This window comes from Lepidochelys kempii, chromosome 6 (assembly GCF_965140265.1).
Source record: "Lepidochelys kempii isolate rLepKem1 chromosome 6, rLepKem1.hap2, whole genome shotgun sequence".
NCBI classification, from domain to species: domain Eukaryota; kingdom Metazoa; phylum Chordata; order Testudines; family Cheloniidae; genus Lepidochelys; species Lepidochelys kempii.
Window position 1 is genome coordinate 22,023,393 of NC_133261.1, and position 13,130 is coordinate 22,036,522.

At 45.7% G+C, this 13,130-nt stretch overlaps 1 protein-coding gene across 2 annotated transcripts in view; it reads left to right on the plus strand.

Moving 5' to 3' along the window:
- Nucleotides 1-772: 772 nt before the first annotated feature.
- Nucleotides 773-13,130, plus strand: part of KMT5B (lysine methyltransferase 5B) — a 51,424-nt gene continuing 39,066 nt past the window's right edge. Inside the window, exon 1 of one of the 2 annotated variants that reach the window (XM_073347086.1) lies at nucleotides 773-1,473. The gene's annotated coding sequence lies outside the window, so the exon portion shown is untranslated. The remainder of the gene's footprint in view (nucleotides 1,474-13,130) is intronic. The other variant, XM_073347087.1, reaches the window with a different exon arrangement.

Sequence of the window (13,130 nt, forward strand, 5' to 3'; positions counted from 1 at the left end):
TCCCACACCTCAACCCTTTACCCTAGTCCTGATCCACCTCCCACATGGCAAACCCCTCATCCTCAGAGCCCTCATCCCCCGCCCCCCATTGGGCAGTACAGGGGAAAATTGTTATGCGTTATTTCCAGTCCACTTTTACATTATTTTAAAATATATATATTGGCTTATATGTGGGGGGGGGGGGGAAGCAGGATTTAGACCCATTCTGGGCACCACCAAAAATGACATAAACCTGCTGCTCCTGGTGCGTGCCACGACCTATCCCTTACTTTGGGGATTTTGACTGGAAGCCAAAGCAGGCGAGTGGCAAGCACCGAAGGACACTTACGCTGTTAGCCAGGCCCTGCCCCAGCAGAGCCACCCCTTCAGCAAGGGAGGGATGGCGCCTCGGGCTACAAGTAGCCCAGAGAGGCAGCGAGCCAAAGTAAACCCTGGAAACCCCCACGCCCTGAGGTGGTGACCGCCCCCCATACGCGCTGACACACACAGGTGGGTATCTGGAGACCGGGGTGAGAACCCCTCGGGGTCCCCAGGCCGGGGACACTGGAAGTGTGAGGCGCGGGGGATACATCTCCTCAGCACCCCGCTGGTCGCTCCGCAGGCGGACAAGTCTCCTCGCCGAGTGCAAGCGCCGCGCCTCGAGCGACCCTCACGCCCCCCTTCGCGGGTGGGCGGGGCTCATTTTCCTTCCGCCGCTGCCAGTGCCTGGTATTTAAAGGGCAGCCGGCGGCGGAAGGATCCCTTTCGACACCGCTAGTGTCCGGGACTTATTTTCGTGCTCCGCCGCGGCCGCCCCGTAAATCTGTGGTGTGGCCGGAACTCGTTTCAGTGTGATGGTGTGAACCCTTCCGCTCGGCTCAGAGCCGTGTGAGAGGTCATGGGAGTCGTTCGTCGTACTGTTCTTGCGCCACAGGTGAGGCGCAGACGGAGAAACCCGTACGGCGCTGCCCCTTCGCTCTGTGAAGTAGCGTGAAGAGACAAAAGGGATTTATTTTGAGACGTATTCCTCCGCCGCGAGGAGCGATCTAGCTGGAGCCAGGCTTGGCGTGTTCCTCCGCCGCCTTGGAGCACACGGGCAGGAGGCGCCTCTCCCGGCTGTGAGAGGAGGTAGCGGGGCTAGGAAGAAGAGAAGGGATCCCGGCGCGTACCGGAGGCCGCTCTAAGTTGTGTGAGCCGAGTGCCGGGGGCTCCCCGCGGAGAAGCAGGAGGCGGTGACTGTATCGCCACCGCTCCGCAGGGTCTCTGCGAGGGGGCCCAGGGGACTCTTTGTCGCGGGGCCGGCGGATGGATCTCTAGGTGGCTCTGACCCACAAGCGTTTGGCCCTCGCTGCCGCCATCTTGGATTTTAATCCGCCATTTTTCCCCCTGGAATTATTAATATTTTTTTTATGATTAATTTTCCTCTGGTCGGAGCTCGGGGCAGCGGGGCCGGGGACGGCGGCGGGGACCCCAGCGCGGAGGGGCAGCCAGGCGGTAAGTGTTCGGTGGGGTGGGGCTGCCAAGCGGCCAGCGGCCCTGTTTCGGGGGGGCCGTGCCCAAGGGGGCGGGGGGGGCGATCTCCTTCCGGGGAGGGGCCCCCAGCCCAGGGGGTCCGTGGCTGCTGGGGGAGGGGAGTTATGGTGAGCTGGCCCGGGGGTAGTTAATGTGGGGGTGGCTCTGTCGGGGGCGCTGGGGGTGGAGGGGGTCGCGGGCGGCAGTAGCTGGGGCGGCGGGGGCTGCACCGGGGGCATGGCTGGGATCCCAGGGCGGGGGAGTCGGGCACCGTGGGGGGTACTAGCCAGGACCGGAGGGGATGGTGTGGGGGGTAGCGTCTGGGGGAGGGACGGGGGTGATGTGTGGGGCGGGGGTGCCAGCCGTGTGTGTGTCGTCCCCCTCCCCCCGCCCTCGGTGGGCGGGGGCCGTGTGTGTCTGCCCCCGGGGGGATCGCAGTGCGGCTGGGTGCCGCCGCGAGGAGAGCCGGGTGCCACCCGCGGAGGTTGCGGGCGGTGGGCTGCTCTCTGACAGCTGACATCCTCTGGTTCTCCGGGGTTTAAAGGGACCCATGGCGGCTCCGTCGGCCGGGGAGGAATTGATTGACAGGGGAAGTGGCTCTGGGTGTTCCGTCTCCTCGCTGGGTGTGGAAGAAAAGAGGGGGCTGGGTGACCGTGACACCTTGGGCTGCAGTGACCAGGAAGGATGAGGACTTTGGATCCTTCGAAGGGACTGGGGTGTCTGTCCACATAGTCCAGAGAAGGCAGGAGGCGACCTCAAGGGGGCAGCACAGCATTAGAGAAGAAGCAGAGAGGAGAATAGCATAAAGTTGCATCTTCCCTGGCAATCTGAAGGAGCTTCCCACCTAATCCATTTCTTCCCTGCGGTTAGGAGTTGGGGAGCAGTTTCACCCTGCTTGGGTGTGTGTGTAACTGAGGACGGAAACTGTGCTGGCAGCTTATTGCAACTTTGACACCAAGAGATCTGATCACTAGAGTTCAGTTGTAGAGTTTGCATCCTTTGTAGCTATGTATGAATAAATAATATTACAGTCTTAATCTGTGTTAAATCTCTGCTGGTTGGCTTTTTATTAAACCTGTTTTGAATGGGCATTCTTGGTTCTGAAGACATTGCCATTATATTGAAATGTCTCCTGTTTTCTGTTGATGAAAGACCAAAAGTTCTGAAGTTACAACAGGGATCATGAGGAAGGAAAATGTGTATCCTCATCCAGAATCAAACTTGTACTGGGGACTTTGAATTAAATGGTCTTTTAAGAAATTCCTCTCTGAAAGAGAGCAACCAGGGGGAAAATGTGTGAAGTTTTACAGAGGTGTTTTAACAAATCTGTGACAGAATCCTTTTATATATAGTATTGAGTAATTACCTAATGGTTTCTGTGTATTGATCACATATATGTTTATAATATTTCCATTGAAATCTAGGGTAAATTGGAAGCACATGCATTCAGCAAAACACTTAAAAACTGATTACATTGTAAATTAGCAAATTAAAGGTGAGTTTTATTTGAGCCAAATGAGCTTCAGATTATATATTGACTGTAGAAGTAGAACACACAAGATTTCATAAAGTTGCACTCTAATTTATTAAACTTGAAATAACCCCAATCTTATGAATTTTAAATTTATCAGAACTATTAGAATGTTTTCATAATACAGCTATGTACGAACATTCATACGCACGCATCCTTCAATTTCATTTTTTCTTAAAAGTTAACCTCTAGGTTGAATTTGTTCAAGATAGCTGAAATATACTAATATCTCAGAAGTAGAATGGTAGTAAAATGCTTTTGAAACATAATTAAATTGCCCTAATATAAGATTTTCTTTGGTTACAAGACATACGAGTCCTAAATTCTATTTGGTTTATTCATCAAAGTAACACCTAATTAAAAAGTAGAAATTAAATTTGTTGAATGAAGCTACATCATCTTACTTAGTAAATGAATGTTTATATATCTTGATCTTTCTGAATGCATGTCGTGTTAGAACAGATCCATGTGTATTCATTATAAACATTGAAGAGGGTTTCGTATATGTTAGTTCTAATCTGATACATTGTGCTGCTATAGGACTGCAGTTCCCAGTATTCCTTTCAGTTCATACAGTACATTGGTTTAGCCCAAGACATATGCCCTAACTTATCACAGTAAGGATTCCTTGTTATCTCACATGATTTTACCATGAATGTCTGTCAGACTGCTGTTCTGAGGTAGCCTCTGCATATTCCCACTTGTGGGATATAGCCTTCCAGTGTCACTGAGCTTCATAAATCTTTTAGAAAAGTAGTGACTTTTGGGACTGCATGAGTGCTCCCTCATGGCACCGAACATTCGGAGCCAAAGTTATAGAGATGCAATGCCACTAGTGTGTGTTTGTTTCCTTTCCATGGTCATTTACAGGCATAGGACTTCTGTTTTGTGTACAGAGGCTTGGTTTGTTTGTTTTTCGCCTGTCTTATTACTAATTTTTGGTAATGTAAATAGCTTTAGGGTTTACATGTGTAGATTTTTGGACTTCGGGTTCTGAGGCATCATGTCTGATCTGGACCCCATGGAATCAGCAGTGGGAAAAGTCTGGTCTAGGTGGTGTTATCTCATGGTTCCCTGTCCTCCTAGGATTGGATGCATGAACTCCAGTGTATAATGTTTCTTGGGGAAAAGGCCATTGCTTGGACAGTTGTTCAGAATGCTGAACCTTCATTCCTTGGACCTGAAGGGCTCTCGCACTAAGCCTCCTGCTTTCCTAATTATGGAGGCCTTATGAACTAGATCCGTGGATCTGTCCTTACCTCAGTGCCCCATATCTGTGTGGGGACAGAGTAACTCTTTGTCTGCTTCAGACCCCTTTAAAGTAGGGAAGCAGAAACCTTTGATGTCAGGCCCAAGATTTTCATCCAGCTCCATGATGGCAGAATGCTCTCTGTTCTCTTCTGAGACAGAGTTGATACTGCGGTAGCCAGCTCTGTTGCCTCTGAAGGCTCTGACAGTGTTTGCTCCCAGACAGGGACCAGCTGATCTAGCAAATATGCCCCTTTCAGCACTGGAGACTTTCTGTTTTGGGGGTAGTGTTAGTTCTTTGGTGGCAGTGCATTTTTATCCCACACATACAGTCCATTCCTCTTCAGAAGTATTTTGTGGTGAGTTCTCCTTTGAATCTGGGAGTGTAGCAGGGTCTGAGAGTTCAAAGTCTCTAATATGGGGGGGTGTTGCCTGTGTTGGCCACAACAACAACATTTGAGATGGTCTTGGAGGCTCTCCTGAACAGCTCCATTCACAAGAGAGCTTTGATTGGGCAGATTCTCATTCCCCTTTGGTCTCTGCTATGAGTCTTTTCTCTGAGGTTTTCAGGATCCTTGGAGCAGTCTTCTCCAGATTCCTTTTCAATGCCTCCCCTTTTAATCCATCTCATGCTGAAACATCCCACATCTTGGGGTAGGTCCGCACAACAAAGAAAAACCTGCAGCTGGCCCATGCACCCAACTCATGTTCAGGCTGTGGGGCTGTTTCATTGCTGTGTAGGCCCAAAGAGACTAAGGGCTTTAGGGTTGGATGTTCTGCTCCATCTGACAAAGAAGTCAAGAAGATGTATTGGGCAGAAGTGTACCTTTTGTTTGTTGGAGATTTATGTTTATAATTATCAGGCTGTTGTGCCCCAATATCAAATCAGACTTTAGTACATGATGGTCCCTTTACTTGATTATTTCTTGAAGTAGGAAGAAAAAGAAGTGAGACATCATTGCTGAGGGGTGTGGTTCCTCAGAATGCCCTCTGTGTGTCATCAGTAACTGGCATCTGACCTCATGCTCTGCTTGCATTTGCTGGCATCACTGCGTCAAGGCTAGGCACCTTATGGCAAAATGGGGGATTTCTCCTTTAATGGGAAGACCTTGTTCAGTAGCAAGACCAATGAGTTACTGAAGAAGATGAAGTTTTGGTCTCTTGTTCAATCATCATTGGGGCTATCCAATGTAGGCCGATGTAGTTTTTGTCCAGATCCAAAAATAATACCTTCTGGAGAGAAGGGTTAAAGTGAAGCAGTAGAAGTCTCAATTGTGTCAAACTGAAAAGGCAGGGTAAGAGGAGGTATTTTAAACAAATATGGTTCTTTAGCGTTCTCCCTACCCAACCTTAAATTTACCTGAGAGCCTAGTCCTAATCTTAATTTAACTCTCTCTTGATCTTTTTCCTTTTGGAGACCATTTGATAGCTTCCTTGTGGTGTAAAGTGGAACTACTACTGATCTCTGGGTGTTGGAGTGTGTGATCTAACTTCATCCTGTGCCGCTTCCCAAATCCCTCTTTTCCCTTTCCCTCTTCAGAAATTCCTCTTGCGATGAAGTGGATTCCTTGTTAAGGTTGAGCGCTACATAGGAGGTTCTACTACAGTAAAAAGAGTGGCTGTCATTTGAGGTTTTTCCACTTTGCAAAAAGAAACATGGGTTTTTATCCCATTGTGAGCCTGCAGTGGTTGAACTGATGCGTCAGACGGTTTTGTTTTTCCATAAGATTTCCCAAACAGGTTGAATTGTGACTGCTATGAAAGCAAAACAGGTTCTATGAATGTAGTTGGTTGTATCTTATTTTAATTCAAATTATAATGAGAAACTTGTCTGTTGGCTTTAAATAATACAATTACTAATGAAGGATGTCTAGTATGGCAGATTAGAGTAAATGTCACTTCTATACTTTATATCACTTTTGTTGTGGATGTGTTGAGGCTTATTTTAAAGTTTCCTTTTACACTGAATTAAACACTACATCCTGATATGGTGAATATTGCAGAAGTGAGTTCACAGCTTATTTGATTTCATTCTTTGAACACCATACGTTTAAACTTAAAGTGGCCTGGGCCACCTTACTAATTTTTGTGGCTATAAAGTCATATTTTCCTAACATTAAAGAAATTCCATTATGGTTCCAATGGCAACAATAACTCCTATGTCTTGCCACTATATAGTGTTAACTGTAATGTCTTAGATCATCCATACCACAATGATGCCTCTTGGTAGTACAGGTAATAGTCCCATTAAACGTATGAGTAATCCACTCATTTTTAAGGATTTATATAAGTATTTGCAGGATATGTGCCCGAGTTTTGTGAAACTACGGGTTTGCATTTCTTGTTAGCATATGTAAAATCTCAAAGGTAACTTTTTTGTTTAAAATTTATCCTTTAAACCATATATTAGGTTTTATTTTTCAAGACTGTGAAGACATTTTTGATCAGTTTAAAAAAAAAAAAACTTGAGGAAAAACTTAAGTTTTGCAAAAGCTTGTTTTTACAAAGAATTTAAGACCAATGAGAAATCTTTCTACAAATTAAAGCAAAACCACTGTTTTAAATGGACACTTTTGCAGTGTTTGAAGTCTATGTCCAAACTCTTCATCACTGCAATCAGTTACACTGCCTATAAAAAGAATAAAACAGACTTGATTGACTTTCATTTTCCCCACTGAAAAATGTAAACAGCATAAATACTGAAAAGTAAACTGGATTTTTAAAAATTATTATAGATAATACCTTAGATTATTAGAACTATATAACACAGGTAAGCAGACTTGTTTGTCATGATTATGTTGCCAGTGTCCCAGTTTTAAGTTTAGTTAAAATTTTGCATATTTTCTAGCCCAGGCATCCTACAGAGCATGCAAAACTTGAAATTAGTAGCTTGGGTGCTCAATGGAAAGGCCGTCAAGCTTACCTTTCACCCAATCAACAAGAGTCCAGCATAACTGGCAACTTTTTTTGCTGGATGTTCACTGCCAGTTTCAAAACATGCTTTCTAGAGCTTGGTGCTGTCTGTAGTAAAGCCCCAGTCTGTAGGAAAATTGTATTTAATGTGTCATCTAAATAAACACAGTAGGGAATTCAAGGGAGGTATGGTTTGTTTACAGGTAGGTCCAGAACAGCCAAATGTTAAAGAATGTGTAATTCCTTTGTGAGTTTGAGGGATGGAAGTAGTCAGTCTATAGTTTCTGTAATGTGTGTTACCCAAGTATTTTTAGGCCAAACTTTTTCAAACATATCAAAGACATTTTTCTATGTTAAGGGGTAAATCCTAGCAAGCTTCCATTTTTAAAAAGATGAGTTGTCTTCTGAGATATTTCAACACAAAAGGGTATCTCAAAAACTTAGACTTTTGAAAAATACATTTTATATCACAGAATTGGCCAAGCTGAACCGTTATAAACTTCCCATAACATTTCACCTTTGGTTAAGAAGTACAAGAAACTTCAGAGGAAAAGGTAACTGTTACAGAAGCTATAACTATGTGAAAATAGAACTTTATAAAAAGTACATTCTGAGGTATATTGCAGCACTCTAAGGGTAGGTGTGCAGAGTACAGACACTGCATGCCTAGGTAGCATAGCATGGGTATAAATACCAGTGTAGACAGTGAGGCACTGCTTAGGTGAGTAGAGTGCCCAACATGCCTGAATCTTAAGGAATGGTGTTCTCGTCCATCCTCCCCGTGGAAGGAAAAGGCCTGGGTAGGGATCATCAAATCGTGGAAGTCAACGAATGGCTATGCAGGTGGTGTTGGAGAGAAGGCTTTGGATTCTTTGACCATGGGATGGCGTTCCATGAAGGAGGAGTGCTGGGCAGAGACGGGCTCCACCTTACGAAGAGGGGGAAGAGCATCTTTGCAAGCAGGCTGGCTAACCTAGTGAGGAGGGCTTTAAACTGGGTTCACTGGGGGAAGGAGACCAAAGCCCTGAGGTAAGTGGGAAAGCGGGATACTGGGAAGAAGCACAGGCAGGAATGTCTGTGAGGGGAGGGTTCCTGCCTCATACTGAGAATGAGGGGCGATCAGCAGGTTATCTCAAGTGCTTATATACGAATGCACAAAGCCTTGGAAACAAGCAGGGAGAACTGGAGGTCCTGGTGATGTCAAGGAATTATGACGTGATTGGAATAACAGAGACTTGGTGGGATAACTCACATGACTGGAGTACTGTCATGGATGGCTATAAACTGTTCAGGAAGGACAGGCAGGGCAGAAACAGTGGGGGAGTAGCACTGTATGTAAGGGAGCAGTATGACTGCTCAGAGCTCTGGTACGAAACTGCAGAAAAACCTGAGTGTCTCTGGATTAAGTTTAGAAGTGTGAGCAATAAGAGTGATGTAGTGGTGGGAGTCTGCTATAGACCACCGGACCAGGGGGATGAGGTGGATGAGACTTTCTTCCGGCAACTCGCAGAAGCTACTAGATCGCACGCCCTGGTTCTCATGGGTGACTTTAATTTTCCTGATATCTGCTGGGAGAGCAATACAGCGGTGCACAGACAATCCAGGAAGTTTTTGGAAAGCGTAGGGGACAATTTCCTGGTGCAAGTGCTAGAGGAGCCAACTGGGGGGGAGCTTTTCTTGATCTGCTGCTCACAAACCGGGAAGAATTAGTGGGGGAAGCAAAAGTGGATGGGAATCTGGGAGGCAGTGACCATGAGTTGGTTGAGTTCAGGATCCTGACGCAGGGAAGAAAGGTAAGCAGCAGGATACAGACCCTGGACTTCAGGAAAGCAGACTTCGACTCCCTCAGGGAACGGATGGGTAGGATCCCCTGGGGGACTAACATGAAGGGGAAAGGAGTCCAGGAGAGCTGGCTGTATTTCAAGGAATCCCTGTTGAGGTTACAGGGACAAACCATCCCGATGAGTCGAAATAATAGTAAATATGGCAGGCGACCAGCTTGGCTTAACGGTGAAATCCTAGCAGATCTTAAACATAAAAAAGAAGCTTACAAGAAGTGGAAGGTTGAACATATGACCAGGGAAGAGTATAAAAATATTGCTCGGGCATGTAGGAATGAAATCAGGAGGGCCAAATCGCACCTGGACCTGCAGCTAACAAGAGATGTCAAGAGTAACAAGAAGGGTTTCTTCAGGTATGTTGGCAACAAGAAGAAAGCTAAGGAAAGTGTGGGCCCCTTACTGAATGAGGGAGGCAACCTAGTGACAGAGGATGTGGAAAAAGCTAATGTACTCAGTGCTTTTTTTACCTCTGTCTTCACTAGCAAGGTCAACTCCCAGACTGCTGCGCTGGGCATCACAGTATGGGGAGTAGATGGCCAGCCCTCTGTGGAGAAAGAGGTGGTTAGGGACTATTTAGAAAAGCTGGACGTGCACAAGTCCATGGGGCCGGACGAATTGCATCCGAGAGTGCTAAAGGAATTGGCGACTGTGATTGCAGACCCATTGGCCATTATCTTTGAAAACTCGTGGCGAACGGGGGAAGTCCCAGATGTCTGGAAAAAGGCTAATGTAGTGCCCATCTTTAAAAAAGGGAAGGAGGAGGATCCTGGGAACTATAGGCCAGTCAGCCTCACCTCAGTCCCCGGAAAAATCATGGAGCAGGTCCTCAAAGAATCAATCCTGAAGCACTTACATGAGAGGAAAGTGATCAGGAACAGTCAGCATGGATTCACCAAGGGAAGGTCATGCCTGACTAATCTAATCGCCTTCTATGATGAGATTACTGGTTCTGTGGTTGAAGGGAAAGCAGTGGATGTATTGTTTCTTGACTTTAGCAAAGCTTTTGGCACGGTCTCCCACAGTATTCTTGTCAGCAAGTTAAAGTATGGGCTGGATGAATGCACTATAAGGTGGGTAGAAAGTTGGCTAGATTGTCGGACTCAACGGGTAGTGATCAATGGCTCCATGTCTAGTTGGCAGCCGGTGTCCAGTGGAGTGCCCCAGGGGTTGGTCCTGGGGCCGGTTTTGTTCAATATCTTCATAAATGATCTGGCGGATGGTGTGGATTGCACTCTCAGCAAATTTGCAGATGATACTAAACTAGGAGGAGTGGTAGATACGCTGGAGGGCAGGGATAGGATACAGAGGGACCTAGACAAATTGGAGGATTGGGCCAAAAGAAATCTGATAAGGTTCAATAAGGATAAGTGCAGAGTCCTGCACTTAGGACGGAAGAACCCAATGCACCGCTACAGACTGGGGACCGAATGGCTAGGCAATAGTTCTGCGGAAAAGGACCTAGGGGTGACAGTGGACGAGAAGCTGGATATGAGTCAGCAGTGTGCCCTTGTTGCCAAGAAGGCCAATGGCATTTTGGGATGTATATGTAGGGGCATAGCGAGCAGATCGAGGGACGTGATTGTTCCCCTCTATTCGACATTGGTGAGGCCTCATCTGGAGTACTGTGTCCAGTTTTGGGCCCCACACTACAAGAAGGATGTGGATAAATTGGAGAGAGTCCAGCGAAGGGCAACAAAAATGATTAGGGGTCTGGAACACATGACTTATGAGGAGAGGCTGAGGGAACTGGAATTGTTTAGTCTGCGGAAGAGAAGAATGAGGGGGGATTTGATAGCTGCTTTCAACTACCTGAGAGGTGGTTCCAGAGAGGATGGTTCTAGACTATTCTCAGTGGTAGAAGAGGACAGGACAAGGAGTAATGGTCTCAAGTTGCAGTGGGGGAAATTTAGGTTGGATATTAGGAAAAACTTTTTCACTAGGAGGGTGGTGAAACACTGGAATGCGTTACCTAGGGAGGTGGTAGAATCTCCTTCCTTAGAAGTTTTTAAGGTCAGGCTTGACAAAGCCCTGGCTGGGATGATTTAATGGGGGATTGGTCCTGCTTTGAGCAGGGGGTTGGACTAGATGGCCTCCTGAGGTCCCTTTCAACCCTGATATTCTATGAATGTGTCCTATGTGGCTCTTTACTCACCCAAGCAGTGCCTCCTACATCTACACTGCTCTTTTTAGCAATGTAGTGTTCTGCTACCAGAGCCTTTCCCTGCTACCATGAAAGACTCGGGTGGGAAAATTCTCTGGCAGGGGGTGGATAGCAGGGAAAAGTTTTGCCCCTTCCAGAGTCTTTTACTGCTGGATGTAACTGCATACCACAGTGAGTGTGGATGCAGCTTGTTTTTCACTGTGGCGTGTAGCTACATGTACTCTACACTCTGCTACAAGTGTAGAGTAGGACTAATATTGGTGATGTGATTTCATTAATACTGTAATAAGCAATGCGGGCAAGTGACATGAAAAAAACTTAGTGAAATAAGTATTGCCAGCATGCTTTTAAATAGGGTGCTGCCAGATCTAATTCTTTGACTAACCACAGGACTTTACATTTTACACTGCTTTCTAGGGATGTGTATTAATGTAAATACGGCATTTTTACATATATGATTAGCCACTTTATCTTTGTGTACCTTATAGTTTTGGGGAGCATTCAGAGAGCACAGTAATAGGTGCTATGTGTTTTTTTTTAAAAAAAAAAGTACATCTCCAACAGGGTTCAGAAGCTGATAAATGTAATTGAATTTATCATCTTGAAGTCAGCACTCAGAGTGTCTGGATGTGAGAGATGTGAAGTGAGATTAGGCTGTACATTGAAACTAAGGGCTTGTTTGCACAGTGAAATTTACCAGTATAATTTTACTATAGTTATACTTGTGTAACTCCCCATTTGGACACTCTTGTTCCAGAATAAGAGTTACACTGGTGTAATTAGGGTAGTAAATTTCCTGCAGAGAAGCCCCAAGTTAGAACTTATTTATGTAGTTTATTGGGTTATGTAGTTTGAAAGACTAACAAGGATCCTTAAATGTATGTGGGGGGTGAGAATTTACCCCCAAGCAGAGGTTTCTACCACTTGAAAAGGAAGAAGAGCCTCAGATTCCATCAAATACATGGGGATTTCACTGTTGCCATTCTAAAGTGGCTACATGGCTATTACAGTGATGAGTGGCAGATCTGTCTGTTACAGAAAAACGTAATTTCTCTTTAATTGTTCAAATTAAGTAGTGTTGCACAATGTCCCTCATTTGAATGTTTAAATTAAATTCTGAAATAATTCTAACTTCATAAAATCTACCATTAGCCCATGATACTTCTCCGGCTATTTTTTTGCATAACGCAGGTTTGATTCTGCACTTTTGGTTGGCATGGTGAGTGAGTCTCTTGCTTTGTTTTGCTTTGATGCCTCCATCTGACCTAGCAACAGTGTTGGTCACCAAAGAAATTCTGTTTCTTGATTTTGGACCTTGATACCAGATCTTGGAGGTAGTGTGTGTTAATAAGGAAGAAATTCAGTGTAGGGCCAAGATGCATATACATGATATGCAAAATTCTGCGGACACCTACAACTGGCTTGCAAACTAAAATTGTTTAATGCCAATCTAATATAAAAGAGGTGGGAGTGGTCAGACAAATAAAAGTTGGGTCCCAGTGGGGCCTGCGGAGAAGTCCACTGTCCCTTCCTTGCTGCTAGAGTGTAAATTGTTTTGGAGTTTTCACCAGAATTGCATCTGTATCCTACTTAGGGGAGTTCCTGTCTCTTGTAATCGCCTTGACAAGTATTTGTCTAATAAATTTGCATAACTATTACTTAATAGCATTTTAATTTTTGGCTACAGAGACCATCTTTACCTTAAAATTGAGCAAATTAGCCTTGCTTCCCCCCCCCCCCGCCTCCTCCCCATGGATCTCTCTCCTGTCCCCCTTTCCCTCCTTCCTTGTTGTTGTTGTTTTGTATTATTCCCCTCCTCCATGCCCCCTGCCCCTTCCCCCACCCACCCCCCAAAGAATTGTACCAATGCTGAATTTACAAACAGTGCTTCTTCAGTGGCATCTGCAGAACCAGAGTTAAACTGACTCAAGCCTAGTTTCCTCCT